The 23885-nt window shown below is 39.5% G+C and overlaps 1 protein-coding gene across 1 annotated transcript in view; it reads right to left on the bottom strand.

Moving 5' to 3' along the window:
- Nucleotides 1–1719: 1719 nt before the first annotated feature.
- The window catches only part of LOC128689622 (balbiani ring protein 3-like), a 127491-nt gene continuing 105325 nt past the window's right edge, over nucleotides 1720–23885 (bottom strand). Inside the window, exon 16 of the mRNA XM_070087711.1 lies at nucleotides 1720–1920. The gene's annotated coding sequence lies outside the window, so the exon portion shown is untranslated. The remainder of the gene's footprint in view (nucleotides 1921–23885) is intronic.

The following is a 23885-nucleotide window of genomic DNA, read 5'->3' as shown; positions in this document are numbered from 1 at the left end:
GGTTAATACACAGAGTTAGTGGTTCATACACAGTTAGTGGTTCATATACAGAGTTAGTGGTTCATGCAGAGTTAGTGCTTCATACACAGAGTTAGTGGTTCATACACAGAGTTAGTGGTTCATACACAGAGTTAGTGGTTCATACACCGAGTTAGTGGTTCATACACAGAGTTAGTGGTTCATACACAGAGTTAGTGGTTCATACACCTAGTTAGTGGTTCATACACCGAGTTAGTGGTTCATACACAGAGTTAGTGGTTCATACACATAGTGGTTCATACACCTAGCTAGCGGTTCATACACCGAGTTAGTGGTTCATACACCTAGCTAGTGGTTCATACACAGTTAGTGGTTCATACACCTAGCTAGTGGTTCATACACAGAGTTAGTGGTTCATACACCTAGCTAGTGGTTCATACACCTAGTTAGTGGTTCATACACCGAGTTAGTGGTTCATACACAAGAGTTATTGGTTCATACACCTAGCTAGTGGTTCATACACCGAGTTAGTGGTTCATACACCTAGCTAGTGGTTCATACACCGAGTTAGTGGTTCATACACCGAGTTAGTGGTTCATACACCTAGCTAGTGGTTCATACACCGAGTTAGTGGTTCATACACAGAGTTAGTGGTCCATACACAGAGTTAGTGGTTCATACACCTAGCTAGTGGTTCATACACCGAGTTAGTGGTTCATACACCGAGTTAGTGGTTCATACACCGAGTTAGTGGTTCATACACCGAGTTAGTGGTTCATACACCTAGCTAGTGGTTCATACACCGAGTTAGTGGTTCATACACAGAGTTAGTGGTTCATACACAGAGTTAGTGGTTCATACAACTAGTTAGTGGTTCATACACAGAGTTAGTGGTTCATACACCTAGTTAGTGGTTCATACACCGAGTTAGTGGTTCATACACCTAGCTAGTGGTTCATACACCGAGTTAGTGGTTCATACACCTAGTTAGTGGTTCATACACAGAGTTAGTGGCTCATACACCGAGTTAGTGGTTCATACACAGAGTTAGTGGTTCATACACCTAGTTAGTGGTTCATACACCGAGTTAGTGGTTCATACACCTAGTTAGTGGTTCATAAACCGAGTTAGTGGTTCATACACCTAGTTAGTGGTTCATACACAGAGTTAGTGGCTCATACACCTAGTTAGTGGTTCATACACCGAGTTAGTGGTTCATACACCGAGTTAGTGGTTCATACACCGTTAGTGGTTCATACACAGAGTTAGTGGTTCATACACCTAGTTAGTGGTTCATACACAAGAGTTAGTGGTTCATACACCGAGTTAGTGGTTCATACACAGAGTTAGTGGTTCATACACCTAGCTAGTGGTTCATACACAGAGTTAGTGGTTCATACACCTAGTTAGTGGTTCATACACCGAGTTAGTGGTTCATACACCGAGTTAGTGGTTCATACACAGAGTTAGTGGTTCATACACCAAGTTAGTGGTTCATACACAGAGTTAGTGGTTCATACACCTAGTTAGTGGTTCATACACAGAGTTAGTGGTTCATACACCTAGCTAGTGGTTCATACACCTAGTTAGTGGTTCATACACCAAGTTAGTGGTTCATACACAGAGTTAGTGGTTCATACACCGAGTTAGTGGTTCATACACAGAGTTAGTGGTTCATACACCAAGTTAGTGGTTCATACACAGAGTTAGTGGTTCATACACCGAGTAAGTAACTTTATGCACTAATTTAATGACTTCATACACTAGTAGCTTCATACACCCAGTTTCTTTTTTTTAATAAATGTTGATTATACAAAAATGAGTGGAAGCTGAAATGTAGTTATTCGTGGTGATGCAGCAGTGATTCTTCTGTGAGTTGTGGACACAGTTCTCGAGGAGACTTGTTTCAAGATTCATCTAAATTCTTTATGATTAGCTCACCTGAAATTATACAAGAATTATTCTTGAAAAGTTATTGGAAAAACTGATACATAATTCCAATGAAGAATAATATATATATATATATATATATATATATATATATATATATATATATATATATATATATATATATATATATATATATATATATATATATATATATATATATATCCTGTATTTGTTTTGCATGATGGTAGGATTGCTGACGTTTTTTGTCTGTTTCATAAATATGCAAGATCTCAGGTACGTCTTGCTACTTCTTCTTACACTTAGGTCACACTACACATACATGTACATGTTTATATATACACACTTATCTAAGTTTTCTTTGATTTTATCTTAATAGTTCTTGTTCTTATTGTTTTTTTCCTTTGATATCGATGGGTAAGTGGAATAAGAATCTTTCCTCCGTAAGCCATGCGTGTTGTAACAGTCAACCAAAATGCCGGGAACAATTCAATTCAATTCAATTCAACGTTTATTCTCTATAAGGATTACAGCGCTGAGTTTACATAATTTGGTTATTGTGTGGTTTACATGTAGTAAAATAATTACAGAGTGTACCACTAGAACACCTAGCATGGCTAGGCATTTCGGACAGACTTAGATTAAATCTTAAGTTTAAAATATTACAAAATTATGAGGTAAGTTGGTATTATGGCTAAGTGACTAAATACTAGTTTGTGAGTTTAGCAATGTGAATGCTTTTGTTTTGGCACTATACATAGTTTCAGTATTGGAGTATCACAGGCCAACTTATGACTAGTTAAGATTCATTATTTTGAGATTGAGATTGATATTTCTGTTTATGGTCAAATGGGTGAGTGAGTGTAAGTGTGAACCACCAGGTGGTATTCGTATAATTAGTTGACAGGGTGTATCAGGGAGATAAGATGTTTTCTGGTGGTAGTTTTGAAGGTGAATGTGTCTGCAGTTTTAGAATTTTCAGGTAGGGTGTTCCAGATTTTAGGGCCTTTGACATACATTGAATTTTTGTAAAGGTTTAGTCGGACACGGGGAATGTCGTAGAGATGTTTGTGTCTGGTGTTGTGCCTGTGGGTTCTGTCACAACTATCAAGAAAGCGTTTTAGGTCAAGGTTATTATTGGAATTTAAGGTCCTGTAGATGTAGATTGCACAGTAGTAAGTGTGGATGTACTGAACAGGGAGTAAGTATAGATCTTTGAAGAGTGGGGGGGGGGTGTTGCCAGGGATGGGAATAAGTGATTATTCTTACTGCGGCTTTTTGTTGGGTTATTATTGGCTTCAGGTGTGTTGCTGCAGTTGATCCCCAAGCACAGATAGCATAGGTGAGGTATGGATATATAAGTGAATGGTATAGTGTGAGAAGGGCAGTTTGCGGCACGTAGTATCGTATCTTGGAGAGGATCCCAACCGTTTTGGATACTTTTTTGGTTATGTGTTGGATATGGGTGCTGAAGTTCAGGTTGTTGTCGAGGTATAGGCCTAGGAATTTGCCCTCATTATGCCTGGCAATTAGAGTGTTGTCGATCTTAATGTTAATTTGCGCATCTCCTGCTCTGCTACCAAACATAATGTAGTAGGTTTTGTCAGCGTTAAGCTGTCATCCAAGTCGATATTTTTATCAGCTCCTCATTAACAATGGTGTTGAGGGTGGCAAGATTAGGGTGAGAGATGACATAAGTCGTGTCGTCAGCAAAGAGAATGGGGTTCAGGTGTTGAGATACGCTTGGAAGATCATCGATGTATATGAGGAAGAGCAGGGGACCAAGGACACTTCCCTGCGGAACTCCAGTATCAAGTGGCTGTGTTGTTGATGCTGTGTCTTTAATGGTGACATACTGATACCTATTAGTAAGGTAAGATTTGAAATATGCAAGCGCATGGCCTCTTATACCATAATGGTCAAGTTTGTGGAGTAGGATGTCGTGGTCTACTGTGTCAAAAGCTTTTCTTAGGTCAATAAAAATTCCTAGTGGATATTCCTTATTTTCCAATGCTGTGTAAAGAAGATCTAGCATTTTTATGATTGCATCGTTAGTGCTTTTATTTTTCCTGAATCCAAATTGGCAGGGGTTGAGTATGTTTTGTGCCGTTATAAATGAATATAGTCTCCTGTGCACGAGTTTCTCAAAGATTTTGGATAGCAATGGTAAGTTTGATATTGGCCTATAGTTGTTTAAATCTGTAAGGTCACCTTCATGTATTGGTGTAACCCTTGCCGTCTTGAGTAGTTTCGGGAAGGTGCTAGTTTCTAGTGACATGTTAAAAAGTAATAAGATAGTATGCGAGAGGACATGGGCCGCTCTCTTGTACAATAATGGTGGGACATGAGACAGATTCCCTGAGTTATTTTTAAGTGACTTTATAATCTCGGTGACTTCCGTGGGCTCAGTTGGAGGAAGATAGAAGGAATTTGGGAAATTCCCATCTAGGTAGTCCCCGGCATGGGCATTGGTACGTGGGATTTTATTGGCGAGATTAGAACCTATGGTTCAGAAGAAGTCGTTTATCTTGTTAGCTGTGTCAGTGGGTTGCAGTGGTGTTTCATTAGGTTTAGTTAGGACAATATTCTTGTTTTTTTTTCAGTTTGTGGGTCCCTAGAATCTGAGAGAGTGTTTTCCAGGTCTTTTTTATATCTCCTCTTGTGTCAGTGAATCTACTGGAGTAGTATAGTTGTTTGGCTTTCTTTATTACTTTGGTGAGAACTGATGAATAGTGTTTAAGAATATCTTTGTGTATTAAGCCCTGTCTATATTGCTTTTCATATTGGTGTTTCTTATCAATGGATTTCAGAATGTTGCTGGTTAGCTATGGGCAACCGAGCCGTTTGTTTGTGATCTGTTTCGTTTTTATAGGACAATGTTTGTTGTATAGTCTAAGTAATTTGTTAAGAAAAATGTCTGTCCTGTCATCAATACCATTGGCCTTGGAGAATTCTGTAGGCCAGTCAACAGTCTCTAGGTCAGCTGTGAACTTCCTTATTGAGGCCTCATCATGGAGTCTAAATGAAACTTTGTTGTATTCAAGTAGTGGTTTACTAATGTTTGTTAAGAGGAAGGTAGGGTAGTGGTCTGTAGTGCTATCTGTGATTATCCCTGATTTAAGGGGGGCTAGTATATTGGTCCATATGTGGTCTATTATGGTTGCACTTGTTTCAGTGAGCCTGGTTGGTTTAGTTATTGTCGGTATGAGAAGTGTGTTGTTCATATTGTTGATGAAATCAGTTACAGGCTGATCATCTAGTAGGCCAAGGTTGATGTTGAAGTCTCCAGCTAAGAGAAGGTGGTGCTTGTTCATTTGTCTGTTTGTTATTAGTGCCTTTAATTTCTCACTGAAATTTGGGATGTTTGTGTGGGGTGTCTGGTAAATGGCACCGATTGTTATAGGCGTCTTAAGGTTTTTTACAGTAAAGTTAGCAAAAATGTATTCTCCATATTCATCACTAAAGCAAGTGGTGCTAATACAAGATAATTGGTTAGAGTAATAGATTGCAATACCACCCCCAACTTGGTATGGTCTGCTGTGTATCCTGGTAGAGGGTAGATATCTATTGTGTCCTGCTTAAGCCAGGTCTCAGTAAGAATAATGCAGGAGAAGGGTGTCTTTAGTGATTCAAGGAGTGCCAGGAGGTCATCATAGTGTTTGCTTAAGGACCTGATGTTGTAGTTAAGTACTGATAGACTTTTAGCATTGTTTAGGATAGTGGTGGCTTGTGATGCTGTGTAATAAAGGCAGTTACTTTCCAATAGGTTTTGATTGTGTGTCAGATTATGGAGGTTTAGATCAGGGTCAACGTGATCAATCATCTTCTAGGGTTAAATTATGGTTAATTATATCCTGAGTTATGTGTTGAGTTTTAGTACTGATATCTGTAGTGGTGGGAGGTTTGGACAAGTATATAGCTATAGCATTTTGGTCATGTAGAGTATAGTCACTAATACACATAATGGAGTTGGTGTTGTCTATGTGTTGTGCTGGAATGAGCTAAAGTACAACTAGGTATAAACTAATAATATAAAAATACAAATTAAAAATAGCACAAGACTCTCACTAGTAATTACACTATGGTCTAATATAATGAATTTGGTATAGTCTATGTATTGAGCTAGAATGAGCTATAGTACAACTGAGTTTAATCTAAAGATATAAAAAAGGCACAAGACTCTCAGTTGTAATTGCACTAAGGTGTTATATAAGTTGTTTACAAGAAGTAGAGTATAACTAGATTTAAATTGACAAGATAAAATATACAAGTTAAGGTAGCAAAAGAATAAAAAAAGTAGAAAAAAATATATATATGAGGTAGTTGGTACTAGTTAGCAAAAGATAGTTAAGGGCCTTGAACAATAATATAATTGAAATATACACTAATTGCACACACAATATAGTCACTAAGATATGAAAACAATCTTAGAGTAGGAATTATAATATAAACTTGTAATATAAAAATACAAATTGAAATGGTACTTGCAATTGCAGTAGAGTCTGGTATAGGTTGTTGACAAGATCAAGATTATAACTAGATTTAAATTGACAAAATAAAATTCACAATTAAAGTACCAAAAGAATAATAAGAAAAAATTACAATGGCAATGTCTTGGTTATAATATGATAGTAATATGGTAGACAGGTACACAGGTACACAGGTAGACAGGTACACAGGTACACAGGTACACAGGTACAAAGGAGAATATAAAGGTTGGAGTTGAATATACAAACTTGAAAATTTGGCAACAAAATGTTATGGGAAGTATAAGATAATGTTTAATGTACAAAAGTAAAATTGACTGGTAGTAAATATGGTGTTTAATAAAATTTTAGTAAGTAATAATGATTACAAAAAAGTGAAAAAGTAATGTTTATTTCATTCAGTATTGCACTGGTAGTTATACTAGAGGTTGTATGGCAGTACAAGGTAATTAAGAGTACTCTAAGATAGTAAATGTGGTATTAAAACAGGTAAAGGTAATTAGACAAGTAATGGTAATTAAATGATGTCAAAAATGTTAAGAGTAAATTGTACTGATAGTAAAAATGGTAATTAATTATTAATTTTAGTAAGTAATATCAATTGATAGTATTTAAAAAAATCTGAGGTAGTAATATGGAGAAAGTTGATTATTTAATTACTAAGAGATTGTACTACGAAATTTGAACAATAATGGAGCAAAACATACACAACACTACACTACGTAGGCTTTTAGGTTGGACATTATTTAGTTATTCTCTGTAAGATTAGTATCCCTGAGAAATCGTGATAGATCATTCTCGTTCGTGATTGTGTACAGTTGACCTACATTTGTTTTCCTAACTAGAATTTTCCCATCCCGTGTGAAGCATTGGTGTATTGTGTCATTATTCTCCCGCTTAAGTTTTCTGACTCTATACAGGAGGTTCTGACGTTTTTTGGTAAGACACTCGTTTATGTATACCTCTTTCTTTACTTTAATAGATGCAATAATTAAGTCTTTTTTCATGTCATGTGAGTGGAATCTAAGCATAACACTTTTTCTACCATGGGATCCTAGTAACCTGACTTCCTTTATTTCTGACTCTGGTACTGAAACTTTTGTTTGGTCCTTTATGATCTGGAGAGTAATTTCTTTAATGTTTCTTTGTTTGGTTCATATCACTGGGAAAAAGTGGACTGTTAATTAACTATTACTGCGTCTGATAGTTTATCTTGTTCAGTTTTATCTTCTTGGAGAACAAAGTAGTCACTGAACTGATTATCTAAGTTGTTCTTCCATTCTTTTACTGCTTCTTCAACCTTTGTATTAAGAGATATTATTTGTTGGGAATGGCTGGGGTAGTAACCTCTTTTCCCGTATAACTTACTGACAAGAAAAAGAAGAAAACCGTCAAAATGAGATTGAATGTGCGTGGATGTTGTGCTAATGATAAGAAAGAGATGATTGTGGATGTTATGAGTACATAAGAACGTAAGAACATAAGAAAGGAGGAACACTGCAGCAGGCCTGTTGGCCCATACTAGGCAGGTCCTTTACAATTCATCCCACTAACAAACATTTGACCAACCCAACTTTCAATGCCACCCAAGAAACAAGCTCCGATGTGCAAGTCCCACTCAAATCCAACCCCTCCCACTCATGTACTTATCCAACCTAAATTTGAAACTACCCAAAGTCCTAGCCTCAATAACCCAACTAGGTAGACTGTTCCACTCATCAACTACCCTATTTCCAAACCAATACTTTCCTATGTCCTTTCTAAATCTAAACTTATCTAATTTAAATCCATTACTGCAGGTTCTCTCTTGGAGAGATATCCTCAAGACCTTGTTAATATTCCCTTTATTAATACCTATCTTCCACTTATACACTTCGATCAGGTCTCCCCTCATTCTTCGTCTAACAAGTGAATGTAACTTAAGAGTCTTCAATCTTTCTTCATAAGGAAGATTTCTAATGCTATGTATTAATTTAGTCATCCTACGCTGAATGTTTTCTAACGAATTTATGTCCATTCTGTAATATGGAGACCAGAATTGAGCTGCATAATCTAGGTGAGGCCTTACTAATGATGTATAAAGCTGCAGAATGACCTCTGGACTTCTGTTGCTTACACTTCTTGATATAAATCCCAGTAATCTATTTGCCTTATTACGTGGTGACGTGTACTTTGAGTGGTGACGTGTACTTAGCTCAGTGGTGACGTGTACTTAGCAGTGGTGACGTGTACTTAGCTCAGTGGTGACGTGTACTTAGCTCAGTGGTGACGTGTACTTAGCTCTGTGAAGACCTGTTTGTGTGCTCTCTGTGAATCTGAACCAGGATGCCCTCTCTTGAGCAGCTTTACCAGCAGCTGAGAGAAGAACTCAGAGCTGCTAAACTGGAGATACGGCGATTAACGGAGGAGAACAAGAGGATTCGTAGTAATCCTCCTGTTGTGAGTCCCCAGGTTAAGAGGGGAGCTTGGTCAGTGGTCGGGCAACATGGAACCAAGCTGAAGATTAAGAAAACGGTTGGAGAGGCAGAAACAACGAGAAACCAGAAGACTGCCGTGGAAACTTCCAACTCATTCTCGGTGCTACCTGACGAATGTGAGTGTTCTACTGGGAATGCCACAACGAGCACCAAGGAAGCATTGGCAGACGTGAGTGAGACATCCCTAGAAACCCCAACGAAGACCATCGAGAACGTCATGACGAATTCTACAAGTGGTGTAATGCTACCTGGCGAATTTGAGTCGACTACTCGGAGCATCACTACGGACGACGCCAAGGAAGGTAAAAACATTGTTGTTGTTGGGGATAGTCAGATTAGGTACATGGATAGGGCATTCTGTTTGAAGGATAGGAGTAGGAGGCAGAGAGTGTGTTTTCCTGGGGCTGGGATGAAGGATATTGTTAGCCGTCTGGATGACATCATGAGAGGTAATGGGAGCAATCCTATTATCTGTCTCAGTGCTGGAGGCAACGATGTTGGCAGACGTAGGAGTGAGGACCTGATTAGCAGGTATAGGTCAGCAATAGAGATAATTAGGAAGAAGGGTGGGAAACCTGTCATATGTGGCATTTTGCCAAGGAGAGGAGTTGGAAATGAATGGTTGTCCAGAGCAATTGGTGTCAATTGCTGGCTGGACAAATACTGTAAGGAAAATGCGGTAACATTCATTGACAACTGGGACCTCTTCTATGGCAGAAATGACATGTATGCCAGGGATGGGGTTCACTTGTCTAGGTGTGGGGTGGGAGCACTGGCCAATGCAGTGGAGGGAGCTGTTAGGTCTTTAAACTAGGAATAGTTAGTGGTATGGGTTTCTGCGGGAAAACTGTGAAGTCTCAGGGTAGTAATATGAGTACTAGGAGAACTAGTAATAGGCAAAATGAGGTGGATATCGGAAGGCCAGTGGCACTAATTGACAAGGACAGTAATAGGTTTAGTGGAATAACAGAAGGGAGCAGGAATGATAAAGAGAAAGGAGGGTCCTTAAGTATATATTACACAAATAGTCGCAGTGCTAGGAATAAGATGGACGAGTTGAGACTAGTTGCTAGTGCAGGTAACATAGATGTATTTGCCATTACTGAGACGTGGTTTAATTCAAAAAGTCGGGACATGCCTGCAGAATGTCACATTCAGGGTTTCAAATTGTTCCAAGTAGATAGAAGTATCGGGAAGGGGGGTGGGGTGGCATTGTATGTCCGAGATCGCTTGAACTGTTGCATTAAAACGGGTATTAAGTCTGAAGTAACACATACAGAGTCTGTTTGGATAGAATTTTCAGAGGGGCATGAAAAATTAACTTTAGGTGTGATATACCGTCCCCCAAATTTAGATAGGGACCAGGGAAGACTACTATGGGAGGAAATTGTTAGGGCCACAAGGCACGATAATGTAGTAATTCTAGGAGACTTTAACTTTAGTCATATTGATTGGAATTTCTTGACTGGGAATTTAGAATCATACGACTTCTTAGAAGTAGTTCAGGATTGTTTTCTGAAGCAGTTTGTGACAGAACCTACAAGGGGTAATAACCTGCTTGACTTAGTTCTGGCAAACAATGAATCCCTTGTTAATAATTTAGAAGTTTCAGAAGAACTGGGTGCTAGCGACCACAAATCAATTACATTTAGAATTGAATGGAAGTATGATAGTAGGGATAACTCAGTAACAGTCCCAGATTTTCGCTTAGCAGATTACGATGGGCTTAGAGAACACTTATCTGTTGACTGGGGTAACGAAGAGAGCTATCAATATGACAGTTTTCTGAACACAATACATGCTGCTCAAAGAACATTTATCCCTTATAAAGAAATTAGATCAAATAGAAATGACCCAAAATGGATGAATAATAGGCTGAAATATCTACTAGGGCATAAGAAAGGAATTTATAGGCGTATCAAAAGAGGCGAGGGTCATCTTATGAATCAGTATATTGACACTAAGAGGGACATTAAAAAGGGGATAAGAAAAGCTAAAAGGGACTATGAAATTAAAGTTGCTAGGGATTCTAAAACTAACCCAAAAAGTTTTTTCCAGGTATATAGAACAAAAGTCAGAGATAAGATAGGTCCCCTTAAAAATAACTATGGGCATCTTACTGACAAAGAGAATGAAATGTGCTCGATTTTAAATAATTATTTTCTCTCGGTTTTTACACAGGAAGACACTAGTAGTGTTCCGGTAATTAATTTTTATAGTGTTAGCTAAGACACATATGCAACAGTTAGGTATCTTTATTTTGAAACGTTTCGCCTACACAGTAGGCTTCTTCAGTCGAGTACAGAAAAGTTGATAGAAGCAGAAGATACTTGAAGACGATGTAATCAGTCCATCACCCTTAAAGTTTTGAGGTGGTCAGTCCCTTTACTTTAAGGGTGATGGACTGATTACATCGTCTTCAAGTATCTTCTGCTTCTATCAACTTTTCTGTACTCGACTGAAGAAGCCTACTGTGTAGGCGAAACGTTTCAAAATAAAGATACCTAACTGTTGCATATGTGTCTTACCTAACAATCTGTCGGTATTTTATACCATTTTAATGTTCAATTTTTATAGTGGGCCAGAAGAAGATAAATTATGTAACATCATAGTCACTAGTGAAATGGTTGTGAAGCAGATAGACCGACTGAAGCAAAATAAGTCACCGGGTCCTGATGAGGTTTTTTCAAGGGTTCTAAAGGAATGCAAAATGGAAGTCTGTGAACCATTAACTAATATTTTTAATTTATCTCTTCAAACAGGTGTAGTGTCTGATATGTGGAAGATGGCTAATGTAATTCCTATTTTTAAAACAGGGGACAAGTCGTTACCGTCAAATTACCGCCCAATAAGCCTGACCTCAATTGTAGGCAAATTACTAGAGTCAATTATAGCTCAAATTATAAGAAGCCATCTCGATAAGCATAGCTTGATTAATGATACTCAGCATGGATTCACAAGAGGCCGGTCTTGTCTAACTAATTTATTAACTTTTTTCAGTAAAGCTTTTGAGGCTGTTGACCACGATAAAGAATTTGATATTATTTACTTAGATTTTAGTAAGGCATTTGATAGAGTTCCGCACCAAAGACTGTTGAAGAAAGTAGCAGCTCATGGCATTGGGGGAAGAGTGCTCTCGTGGATCGAATCATGGCTCACAGACAGGAAGCAGAGAGTGTCCATAAATGGGGTTAAATCCGAGTGGGGATCAGTAACAAGTGGCGTTCCACAGGGATCAGTCTTGGGCCCGTTGTTGTTTATAATATATATCAATGATCTTGATGAAGGAATTACTAGTGATATGAGCAAATTCGCCGATGACACGAAGATAGGTAGGATAATTGATTCAAACGTAGATGTTAGGGAACTTCAGGAGGATTTAGACAAACTCTACTCTTGGTCAGAAAAGTGGCAGATGCAGTTCAATGTAGATAAATGCAAGGTTCTGAAGCTCGGAAGTGTCCATAACCCTAGCACTTATAAGTTAAATAATGTAGAACTTAGCCATACAGATTGCGAAAAGGACTTGGGGGTTATGGTAAGCAGCAACCTTAAACCAAGACAGCAATGTGGAAAAAGACACTTATGTACAGTTCAGGACATTTATTAAAGGAAACGTTTCGCCACGAGTGGCTTCTTCAGTCCTAATACAGAGAAAACTAAGAAAACACACATATATATAGTGGTGGGAGTCAGGTGAGGTGAAGCGTGGGTAGAGGTGGTAGTAGTAGTAGTAGTAGTAGTAATGGAACTAAGGAGGTGAGGTTAGAGAGGGACCTGCTGGCATCAAGTAACACCAGTTCCCAGGATGGGTAATATCCTCTTGCTTAGTAATTTTGAAATACTGTAACTACCGGATTTTTGCTTTATAGTGTTACTGACAGAAATTAGTGCAGCTTCAATGCATTTTCTCCGTCTTAAGTCGTCTTCTTTAATAACTAGTTTAGCTTCATTGAATTTCATGAGGTGTCCAACATCGTCTCTATGTTGAACACATGCGTTTTTGCGGTCATCATTTCTGCAAGCATTTTTGTGTTCTGCTATTCTAATGTCCAGAGTTCTGGCTGTTTCCCCTACATATACTTTGTCACACCCCCCACATGGTATAGTGTAGATTCCTGCACTTGTGCCAGAATCATGCTTGGGTTTTTGTATCAGGTTCCTAATAGTAGTTGAAGAGCTGGTAGATATTTTAGCCAGTTTTCTGTCAAACATTTTTGAAACATTAGTGGCAACGTTGCTGACCGGTAAAACGATGTAACTTGGAGGCTTTTCTTCAATTTGATAGGTGTTGGTCTTGCTGAGGATACGTGTTGCACGTTTCCTGCAGTCACGTATGAAGTGTAGGGGAAAGTGTAGTGAACTAAAAGAGTTGGTGATGTATGTACATTCTTCTTCGAGGAACTGCGGACTGGAAATTCTGTAGGCTCTCAGAAAGAAGCCAATAACTACCCCTCTTTTAGTTCTTGTGTCATGGTGAGAGAGGGGTAGTTATTGGCTTCTTTCTGAGAGCCTACAGAATTTCCAGTCCGCAGTTCCTCGAAGAAGAATGTACATACATCACCAACTCTTTTAGTTCACTACACTTTCCCCTACACTTCATACGTGACTGCAGGAAACGTGCAACACGTATCCTCAGCAAGACCAACACCTATCAAATTGAAGAAAAGCCTCCAAGTTACATCGTTTTACCGGTCAGCAACGTTGCCACTAATGTTTCAAAAATGTTTGACAGAAAACTGGCTAAAATATCTACCAGCTCTTCAACTACTATTAGGAACCTGATACAAAAAACCCAAGCATGATTCCGGCACAAGTGCAGGAATCTACACTATACCATGTGGGGGGTGTGACAAAGTATATGTAGGGGAAACAGCCAGAACTCTGGACATTAGAATAGCAGAACACAAAAATGCTTGCAGAAATGATGACCGCAAAAACGCATGTGTTCAACATAGAGACGATGTTGGACACCTCATGAAATTCAATGAAGCTAAACTAGTTATTAAAGAAGACGACTTAAGACGGAGAAAATGCATTGAAGCTGCACTAATTTCTGTCAGTAACACTATAAAGCAAAAATCCGGTAGTTACAGTATTTCAAAATTACTAAGCAAGAGGATATTACCCATCCTGGGAACTGGTGTTACTTGATGCCAGCAGGTCCCTCTCTAACCTCACCTCCTTAGTTCCATTACTACTACTACTACTATTACCACCTCTACCCACGCTTCACATCACCTGACTCCCACCACTATATATATGTGTGTTTTCTTAGTTTTCTCTGTATTAGGACTGAAGAAGCCACTCGTGGCGAAACGTTTCCTTTAATAAATGTCCTGAACTGTACATAAGTGTCTTTTTCCACATCTTGTCGGTATCACCATACCATTTCCTCAAGACAGCAATGCCTAAGCGTACGTAATAAGGCAAACAGATTACTGGGATTTATATCAAGAAGTGTAAGCAACAGAAGTCCAGAGGTCATACTGCAGCTTTATACATCATTAGTAAGGCCTCACCTAGATTATGCAGCTCAATTCTGGTCTCCATATTACAGAATGGACATAAATTCGTTAGAAAACATTCAGCGTAGGATGACTAAATTAATACATAGCATTAGAAATCTTCCTTATGAAGAAAGATTGAAGACTCTTAAGTTACATTCACTTGTTAGACGAAGAATGAGGGGAGACCTGATCGAAGTGTATAAGTGGAAGATAGGTATTAATAAAGGGGATATTAACAAGGTCTTGAGGATATCTCTCCAAGAGAGAACCCGCAGTAATGGATTTAAATTAGATAAGTTTAGATTTAGAAAGGACATAGGAAAGTATTGGTTTGGAAATAGGGTAGTTGATGAGTGGAACAGTCTACCTAGTTGGGTTATTGAGGCTAGGACTTTGGGTAGTTTCAAATTTAGGTTGGATAAGTACATGAGTGGGAGGGGTTGGATTTGAGTGGGACTTGCACATCAGAGCTTGTTTCTTGGGTAGCATTGAAAATTGGGTTGGTCAAATGTTTGTTAGTGGGATGAATTGTAAAGGACCTGCCTAGTATGGGCCAACAGGCCTGCTGCAGTGTTCCTCCTTTCTTATGTTCTTATGTTCTTATGTACGCTTAGGCATTGCTGTCTTGGTTTAAGGTTGCTGCTTACCATAACCCCCAAGTCCTTTTCGAAATCTGTATGGTTAAGTTCTACATTATTTAACTTATAAGTGCTAGGGTTATGGACACTCCCGAGCTTCAGAACCTTGCATTTATCTACATTGAACTGCATCTGCCACTTTTCTGACCAAGAGTAGAGTTTGTCTAAATCCTCCTGAAGTTCCCTAACATCTACGTTTGAATCAATTATCCTACCTATCTTCGTGTCATCGGCGAATTTGCTCATATCACTAGTAATTCCTTTATCAAGATCATTGATATATATTATAAACAACAACGGGCCCAAGACTGATCCCTGTGGAACGCCACTTGTTACTGATCCCCACTCGGATTTAACCCCATTTATGGACACTCTTTGCTTCCTGTCTGTGAGCCATGATTCGATCCACGAGAGCACCCTTCCCCCAATGCCATGAGCTGCTACTTTCTTCAACAGTCTTTGGTGCGGAACTCTATCAAATGCCTTACTAAAATCTAAGTAAATAATATCAAATTCTTTATCGTGGTCAACAGCCTCAAAAGCTTTACTGAAGAAAGTTAATAAATTAGTTAGACAAGACCGGCCTCTTGTGAATCCATGCTGAGTATCATTAATCAAGCTATGCTTATCGAGATGGCTTCTTATAATCTCAGCTATTATTGACTCTAGTAATTTGCCTACAATTGAGGTCAGGCTTATTGGGCGGTAATTTGACGGTAACGACTTGTCCCCTGTTTTAAAAATAGGAATTACATTAGCCATCTTCCACATATCAGACACTGCACCTGTTTGAAGAGATAAATTAAAAATATTAGTTAATGGTTCACAGACTTCCATTTTGCATTCCTTTAGAACCCTTGAAAAAACCTCATCAGGACCCGGTGACTTATTTTGCTTCAGTTTGTCTATCTGCTTCACAACCATTTCACTAGTGACTGTGATGTTACATAATTTATCTTCTTCTGATCCACTATAAAAATTAATTACCGGAATATTATTAGTGTCTTCCTGTGTAAAAACCGAGAGAAAATAATTATTTAAAATCGAGCACATTTCATTCTCTTTGTCAGTAAGATGCCCATAGTTATTTTTAAGGGGACCTATCTTATCTCTGACTTTTGTTCTATAGACCTGGAAAAAACTTTTTGGGTTAGTTTTAGAATCCCTAGCAACTTTAATTTCATAGTCCCTTTTAGCTTTTCTTATCCCCTTTTTAATGTCCCTCTTAATGTCAATATACTGATTCATAAGATGACCCTCGCCTCTTTTGATACGCCTATAAATTCCTTTCTTATGCCCTAGTAGATATTTCAGCCTATTATTCATCCATTTTGGGTCATTTCTATTTGATCTAATTTCCTTATAAGGGATAAACGTTCTTTGAGCAGCATGTATTGTGTTCAGAAAACTGTCATATTGATAGCTCTCTTCGTTACCCCAGTCAACAGATGATAAGTGTTCTCTAAGCCCATCGTAATCTGCTAAGCGAAAATCTGGGACTGTTACTGAGTTATCCCTACTATCATACTTCCATTCAATTCTACATGTAATTGATTTGTGGTCGCTAGCACCCAGTTCCTCTGAAACTTCTAAATTATTAACAAGGGATTCATTGTTTGCCAGAACTAAGTCAAGCAGGTTATTACCCCTTGTAGGTTCTGTCACAAACTGCTTCAAAAAACAATCCTGAACTACTTCTAAGAAATCGTATGATTCTAAATTCCCAGTCAAGAAATTCCAATCAATATGACTAAAGTTAAAGTCTCCTAGAATTACTACATTATCGTGCCTTGTGGCCCTAACAATTTCCTCCCATAGTAGTCTCCCCTGGTCCCTATCTAAATTTGGGGGACGGTATATCACACCTAAAATTAATTTTTCATGTCCCTCTGAAAATTCTATCCAAACAGACTCTGTATGTGTTACTTCAGACTTAATACCCGTTTTTATGCAACAGTTCAAGCGATCTCGGACATACAATGCCACCCCACCCCCCTTCCCGATACTTCTATCTACTTGGAACAATTTAAAACCCTGAATGTGACATTCTGCAGGCATGTCCCGACTTTTTGAATTAAACCACGTCTCAGTAATGGCAAATACATCTATGTTACCTGCACTAGCAACTAGTCTCAACTCGTCCATCTTATTCCTAGCACTGCGGCTATTTGTGTAATAAATATTTAATGACCCTCCTATCTCTTTACCCTTCCTGCTCCTTTCTGTTATTCCACTAAACCTATTACTGTCATTGTCAATTAGTGCCACTGGCTTTCCAATATCCTCCTCATTTTGCCTATTACTAGTTCTCCTAGTACTCATGTTACTACCCTGCGACTTCACAGTTTTCCCGCCAAAACCCATACCACTAACTATTCCTAGTTTAAAGACCTAACAGCTCCCTCCACTGCGTTGGCCAGTGCTCCCACCCCACACCTAGACAAGTGAACCCCATCCCTGGCATACATGTCATTTCTGCCATAGAAGAGGTCCCAGTTGTCAATGAATGTTACCGCATTTTCCTTACAGTATTTGTCCAGCCAGCAATTGACACCAATTGCTCTGGACAACCATTCATTTCCAACTCCTCTCCTTGGCAAAATGCCACATATGACAGGTTTCCCACCCTTCTTCCTAATTATCTCTATTGCTGACCTATACCTGCTAATCAGGTCCTCACTCCTACGTCTGCCAACATCGTTGCCTCCAGCACTGAGACAGATAATAGGATTGCTCCCATTACCTCTCATGATGTCATCCAGACGGCTAACAATATCCTTCATCCCAGCCCCAGGAAAACATACTCTCTGCCTCCTACTCCTATCCTTCAAACAGAATGCCCTATCCATGTACCTAATTTGGCTATCCCCAACAACAACAATGTTTTTACCTTCCTTGGCGTCGTCCGTAGTGATGCTCCGAGTAGCCGACTCACATTCGCCAGGTAGCATTACACCACTTGTAGAATTCGTCATGACGTTCTCGATGGTCTTCGTTGGGGTTTCTAGGGATGTCTCACTCACGTCTGCCAATGCTTCCTTGGTGCTCGTTGTTGCATTCCCAGTAGAACACTCACATTCATCAGGTAGCACCGAGAATGAGTTGGAAGTTTCCACGGCAGTCTTCTGGTTTCTCGTTGTTTCTGCCTCTCCAACCGTTTTCTTAATCTTCAGCTTGGTTCCATGTTGCCCGGCCACGGACCAAGCTACCCTCTTAACCTGGGGACTCACAACAGGTGGATTACTACGAATCCTCTTGTTCTCCTCCGTTAATCGCCGTATCTCCAGTTTAGCAACTCTGAGTTCTTCTCTCAGCTGCTGGTAAAGCTGCTCAAGAGAGGGCATCCTGGTTCAGATTCACAGAGAGCACACAAACAGGTCTTCACAGAGCTAAGTACACGTCACCACTGAGCTAAGTACACGTCACCACTTAGCTAAGTACACGTCACCACTCAAGCTAAGTACACGTCACCACTGAGCTAAGTACACGTCACCACTGAGCTAAGTATGCGTCACCACTGAGCTAAGTACACGTCACCACTGAGCTAAGTACACGTCACCACTGAGCTAAGTACACGTCACCACTGAGCTAAGTACACGTCACCACTGAGCTAAGTACACGTCACCACTGAGCTAAGTACACGTCACCACTGAGCTAAGTACACGTCACCACTGAGCTAAGTACACGTCACCACTGAGCTAAGTACACGTCACCACAGTCTTTGGTGCGGAACTCTATCAAATGCCTTACTAAAATCTAAGTAAACAATATCAAATTCTTTATCGTGGTCAACAGCCTCAAAAGCTTTACTGAAGAAAGTTAATAAAATTAGTTAGACAAGACCGGCCTCTTGTGAATCCATGCTGAGTATCCTTAATCAAGCTATGCTTATCGAGATGGCTTCTTATAATCTCAGCTATAATTGACTCTAGTAATTTACCTACAATTGAGGTCAGGCTTATTGGGCGGTAATTTGACGGTAACGTCTTGTCCCCTGTTTTAAAAATAGGAATTACATTAGCCATCTTCCACATATCAGACACTACACCTGTTTGAAGAGATAAATTAAAAATATTAGTTAATGGTTCACAGACTTCCATTTTGCATTCCTTAAGAACCCTTGAAAAAACCTCATCAGGACCCGGTGACTTATTTTGCTTCAGTCGGTCTATCTGCTTCACAACCATTTCACTAGTGACTGTGATGGACTGATTACATCGTCTTCACATCTCTACTGTTCCTGCCTACTTTCTGTATTCGACTGAAGAAGCCTACTGTGTAGGCGAAACGTTTCGGAATAAAGTTGCCTAACTGTTGCCTTTGTGTCTTACCTACCAACCTTTCGGTATTTTATACCATTTTGATGTTCATCTTGTCAGACACTGCAACACATGGCCTCTTGGTACAGAAAACACCTTGGACAACCCTTTCAAGTGAGAACTGTTGGATCTGAGAGGGACCTGACCTATCAGTGGCTACATTCTCACTACTACTACTACTACTACTACTACTATGCACCTCTCCTTCCGACAGTATTTAAGTCTCCGCACTGTCGCTTGATCTTCAGATAGTTCCTGACTATGGAACTGAACTCTCCAGGCTGAGGGACTGACAACCTCAAATTCTACGACTTCAAGGGTGATGGACTGATTACATCGTCTTCACATCTCTACTGTTCCTGCCTACTTTCTGTATTCGACTGAAGAAGCCTACTGTGTAGGCGAAACGTTTCGGAATAAAGTTGCCTAACTGTTGCCTTTGTGTCTTACCTACCAACCTGTCGGTATTTTATACCATTTTGATGTTCACTGTGATGTTACATAATTTATCTTCTTCTGGCCCACTATAAAAATTAATTACCGGAATATTATTAGTGTCTTCCTGTGTAAAAACCGAGAGAAAATAATTATTTAAAATCGAGCACATTTCATTCTCTTTGTCAGTAAGATGCCCATAGCTATTTTTAAGGGGACCTATCTTATCTCTGACTTTTGTTCTATATACCTGGAAAAAACTTTTTGGGTTAGTTTTAGAATCCCTAGCAACTTTAATTTCATAGTCCCTTTTAGCTTTTCTTATCCCCTTTTTAATATCCCTCTTAATGTCAATATACTGATTCATAAGATGACCCTCGCCTCTTTTGATACGCCTATAAATTCCTTTCTTATGCCCTAGTAGATATTTCAGCCTATTATTCATCCATTTTGGGTCATTTCTATTTGATCTAATTTCCTTATAAGGGATAAACGTTCTTTGAGCAGCATGTATTGTGTTCAGAAAACTGTCATATTGATAGCTCTCTTCGTTACCCCAGTCAACAGATGATAAGTGTTCTCTAAGCCCATCGTAATCTGCTAAGCGAAAATCTGGGACTGTTACTGAGTTATCCCTACTATCATACTTCCATTCAATTCTAAATGTAATTGATTTGTGGTCGCTAGCACCCAGTTCCTCTGAAACTTCTAAATTATTAACAAGGGATTCATTGTTTGCCAGAACTAAGTCAAGCAGGTTATTACCCCTTGTAGGTTCTGTCACAAACTGCTTCAAAAAACAATCCTGAACTACTTCTAAGAAATCGTATGATTCTAAATTCCCAGTCAAGAAATTCCAATCAATATGACTAAAGTTAAAGTCTCCCAGAATTACTACATTATCGTGCCTTGTGGCCCTAACAATTTCCTCCCATAGTAGTCTCCCCTGATCCCTATCTTAATTTGGGGGACGGTATATCACACCTAAAATTAATTTTTCATGCCCCTCTGAAAATTCTATCCAAACAGACTCTGTATGGGCCAGTAGGCCTTCTGCAGTGTTCCTACATTCTTATGTTCTTATGTTCTTAAGATGGCTTCTTATAATATCAGCTGAAGAGGATGGGAGAGTTTCAGTGGAGAGAAATAAATGGGTTTACCTGGAGTTTACCTGGATAGGGTTTCGGGGGTCAACGCCCCTGCGGCTTGGTCTGAGACCAGGCCTCGTGGTGAATCAGGGTCTGATGAACCTAGCTATTACTGCTGGCCACACGCAAACTGACGTACGAACCACAGCCCGGCTGGTCAGGTACTTTAGGTACCTGTCCAGTGCCTTCTTGAAGACACCCAGGGGTTTATTGGTAATCCTCCTTATGTATGTTGGGAGGCAGTTGAACAGTCTTGGGCCCCGGACACTTATTTTTTTTTATATTTTTATTTAAAGGGACACAGTACAAGATATAAATAAATAATAGAACACAATAATTAACCGTTTGCAAATACAATTAACCTACCATCAACCCCATAGCATACCACACGTGTTACATTCATATTGTATTAAAGGATATACCATCACCGAACAATGAAAAGAACAGGATAACACCTGCTCAGAAAAAACATTAACAAAGTCTAAACCTACAATTCATGCCTGTTATACAGTACAATAAAACCCCCTTGCACAAAGTACACAGATGATATGATGCAGCATACGAAGGATAAAATTATACATTACAATAATTAAACAAAGGCTAACCTAACCCTACAATAAAATTGCAAAGACATACCACATAATACTTCCCGCAAATAGCAGGAAACTCTTAACATAATAAAGAGCGAGAGAGCTCCAGCACCGAACAAAAAAATTAGCAAAAACCAAACTCAAAATTTATGTCTGTGTCCACATAAATCCCCCACAACTCTGTACAATTAGACCCCTTGCACAAAGTGCACAGTAAATATTATTTAACATACAAAAATTAAAATTATGCAGAACATTAATTTAAACATTAGGCAAACCATAGCCTACAATAAACATTACATTGGTACATATCACAATGAACTCCCCACATAAACACTGGGCAGGAAACACCCTCGAGTAAAAGACATAACATTATATATGCAAGTACAACCCATACAACTAACAAATTCCTAACATAAGGTATCAAAACTATCTAGTTACAGGACATAAAAACCTTATCTCCCTATTTGAAACACTAGTACATCATTGCTGATTTTTTTTTATTTATATAAACAGTCGAAAAGATAATATATAAACAAATAATTAGCAGTTGTGATGAATTATAATTCCCATTGCCTAAAGACTCGCCGCACTTACTTCTTGCCGACACATACTACCCCCCCCCCCTTTTCCCTATTATCAATGCTATTATACTGAGCGTTATCATGGGAATAAAAATTCCTCATGCACATACAGTAGTCATAATTAAAAATATTGACATACAAGTTCGTACATGTTCCATCCTTATTTTTTCCCCAATAACACCATTGAACAAAACCAGTTAACAATCTCACAGAAACCCCATTAAGGGCATCGCACAATAAAATTGTCCACTCCTAACCTAATACCTCACTATTCATTATAATTCATATATCATTACATATACATGATTAGGTACATAGAAAAAGGTGTCATTATATGTGATTATAAAACTGACTAAGCCAAAGATCATGATTTCATATATAAACATAGCAGAAAATTTTTCCCACAAAGCAACTGTGCAGGGTCACAGCACTTCACAAACATAAGTTATACAACGATCAAGTTAACTTGTGTGCTTATCTTAACATCATTCTGCTCTAAACCCGAGATCCCAAGGTTTAGTCATCATGGTTTTTAAGGTTATCCTGTATGCAGTGAACATAACCATAGATTCCAAATCCTCATTCATCTCCCTTCCACTTTATTCATAACCCTCCCACCATCCACACTACAAAGAAGCCTAAACCAACTCACTCTCATGTATCCCCCGGTAGGAGACCAACCCTTTGCCCGCCCCCTGGGTTCATGAGGAGAAGGCCCCCCACAGTGAGATTCCGGTAACCCTCCGAAAAGCTAACTACCCACCTCCCACCATAGACTTGCCTATTCCTACACATAGTTCTATAAAATCTCGCTGCTAACGCTTTTATCCTCAACTCTCCCCTAACCTCCCTCATCCCCCAAGATACATGTAAATAATCCGTCATAACATACATTAAGGCTCTACCCACATCACCCGTCACCCCAGTTACATCCAACATTAAGGCCCGTAGGAATGGCCATTGCCCCCCCCCCCCAAAGTCTGATAACTCTCACCATCCATAACCTCACCCCCTCCAAAGAGGGACAAAAATATACCGCATGAAAAGCCGTTTCGATGTCCCCACAATGCAAGCATGAGTCCTCTCTCACAAGACCCATTTTATATAACACATCCCTAGAGGCCAATATTCCCATCAGAAAACGATATACTAACTCTCGTACCCTCGCTGTTATTCTAAGCAAGCCAAACTTCCTCCATATGCTTATCCAGTCATATGTTGGATATACAGCAACTCCCTGTAAGACACCCTTGCCTACCACAGCACCCACCATTCGTTTGACCTTTAACGTGGACACCTGTTTAACATGTAATAAAACCCTCAACATATCCTCACAATACCTCAAATCCCTTCCACACCACCATCTTCGTGCATCCTCCATTACCCTACCTACCCTGACTCCTCTGTTCCCCCCAGTCCGGATATATCTTTGTTTAATATATAAAGCCATTACTCTATGACCCAATGACATCAGGCCAAGACCCCCACGTCTCCCCTCCGTCATCACCACGTCCTTGCTCAACCATGCCCTCCCAAACCCCCACACATACCTTAGAACCTTCCTCTGGATTTCTGCAATATCCTCTGCTCTTAAAGGGAACACCTCAGCCACTCCCCACACCTTACTGTTTACCTGGAGAGAGTTTCGGGGGTCAACGCCCCCGCGGCCCGGTCTGTGACCAGGCCTCCTGGTGGATCAGCGCCTGATCAACCAGGCTGTTGCTGCTGGCTGCACGCAAACCAACGTACGAGCCACAGCCCGGCTGATCAGGAACTGACTTTAGGTGCTTGTCCAGTGCCAGCTTGAAGA

Source organism: Cherax quadricarinatus, chromosome 22 (genome assembly GCF_038502225.1).
Source record: "Cherax quadricarinatus isolate ZL_2023a chromosome 22, ASM3850222v1, whole genome shotgun sequence".
NCBI lineage: Eukaryota > Metazoa > Arthropoda > Malacostraca > Decapoda > Parastacidae > Cherax > Cherax quadricarinatus.
This window is presented reverse-complemented; position numbering and strand designations above follow the sequence as displayed.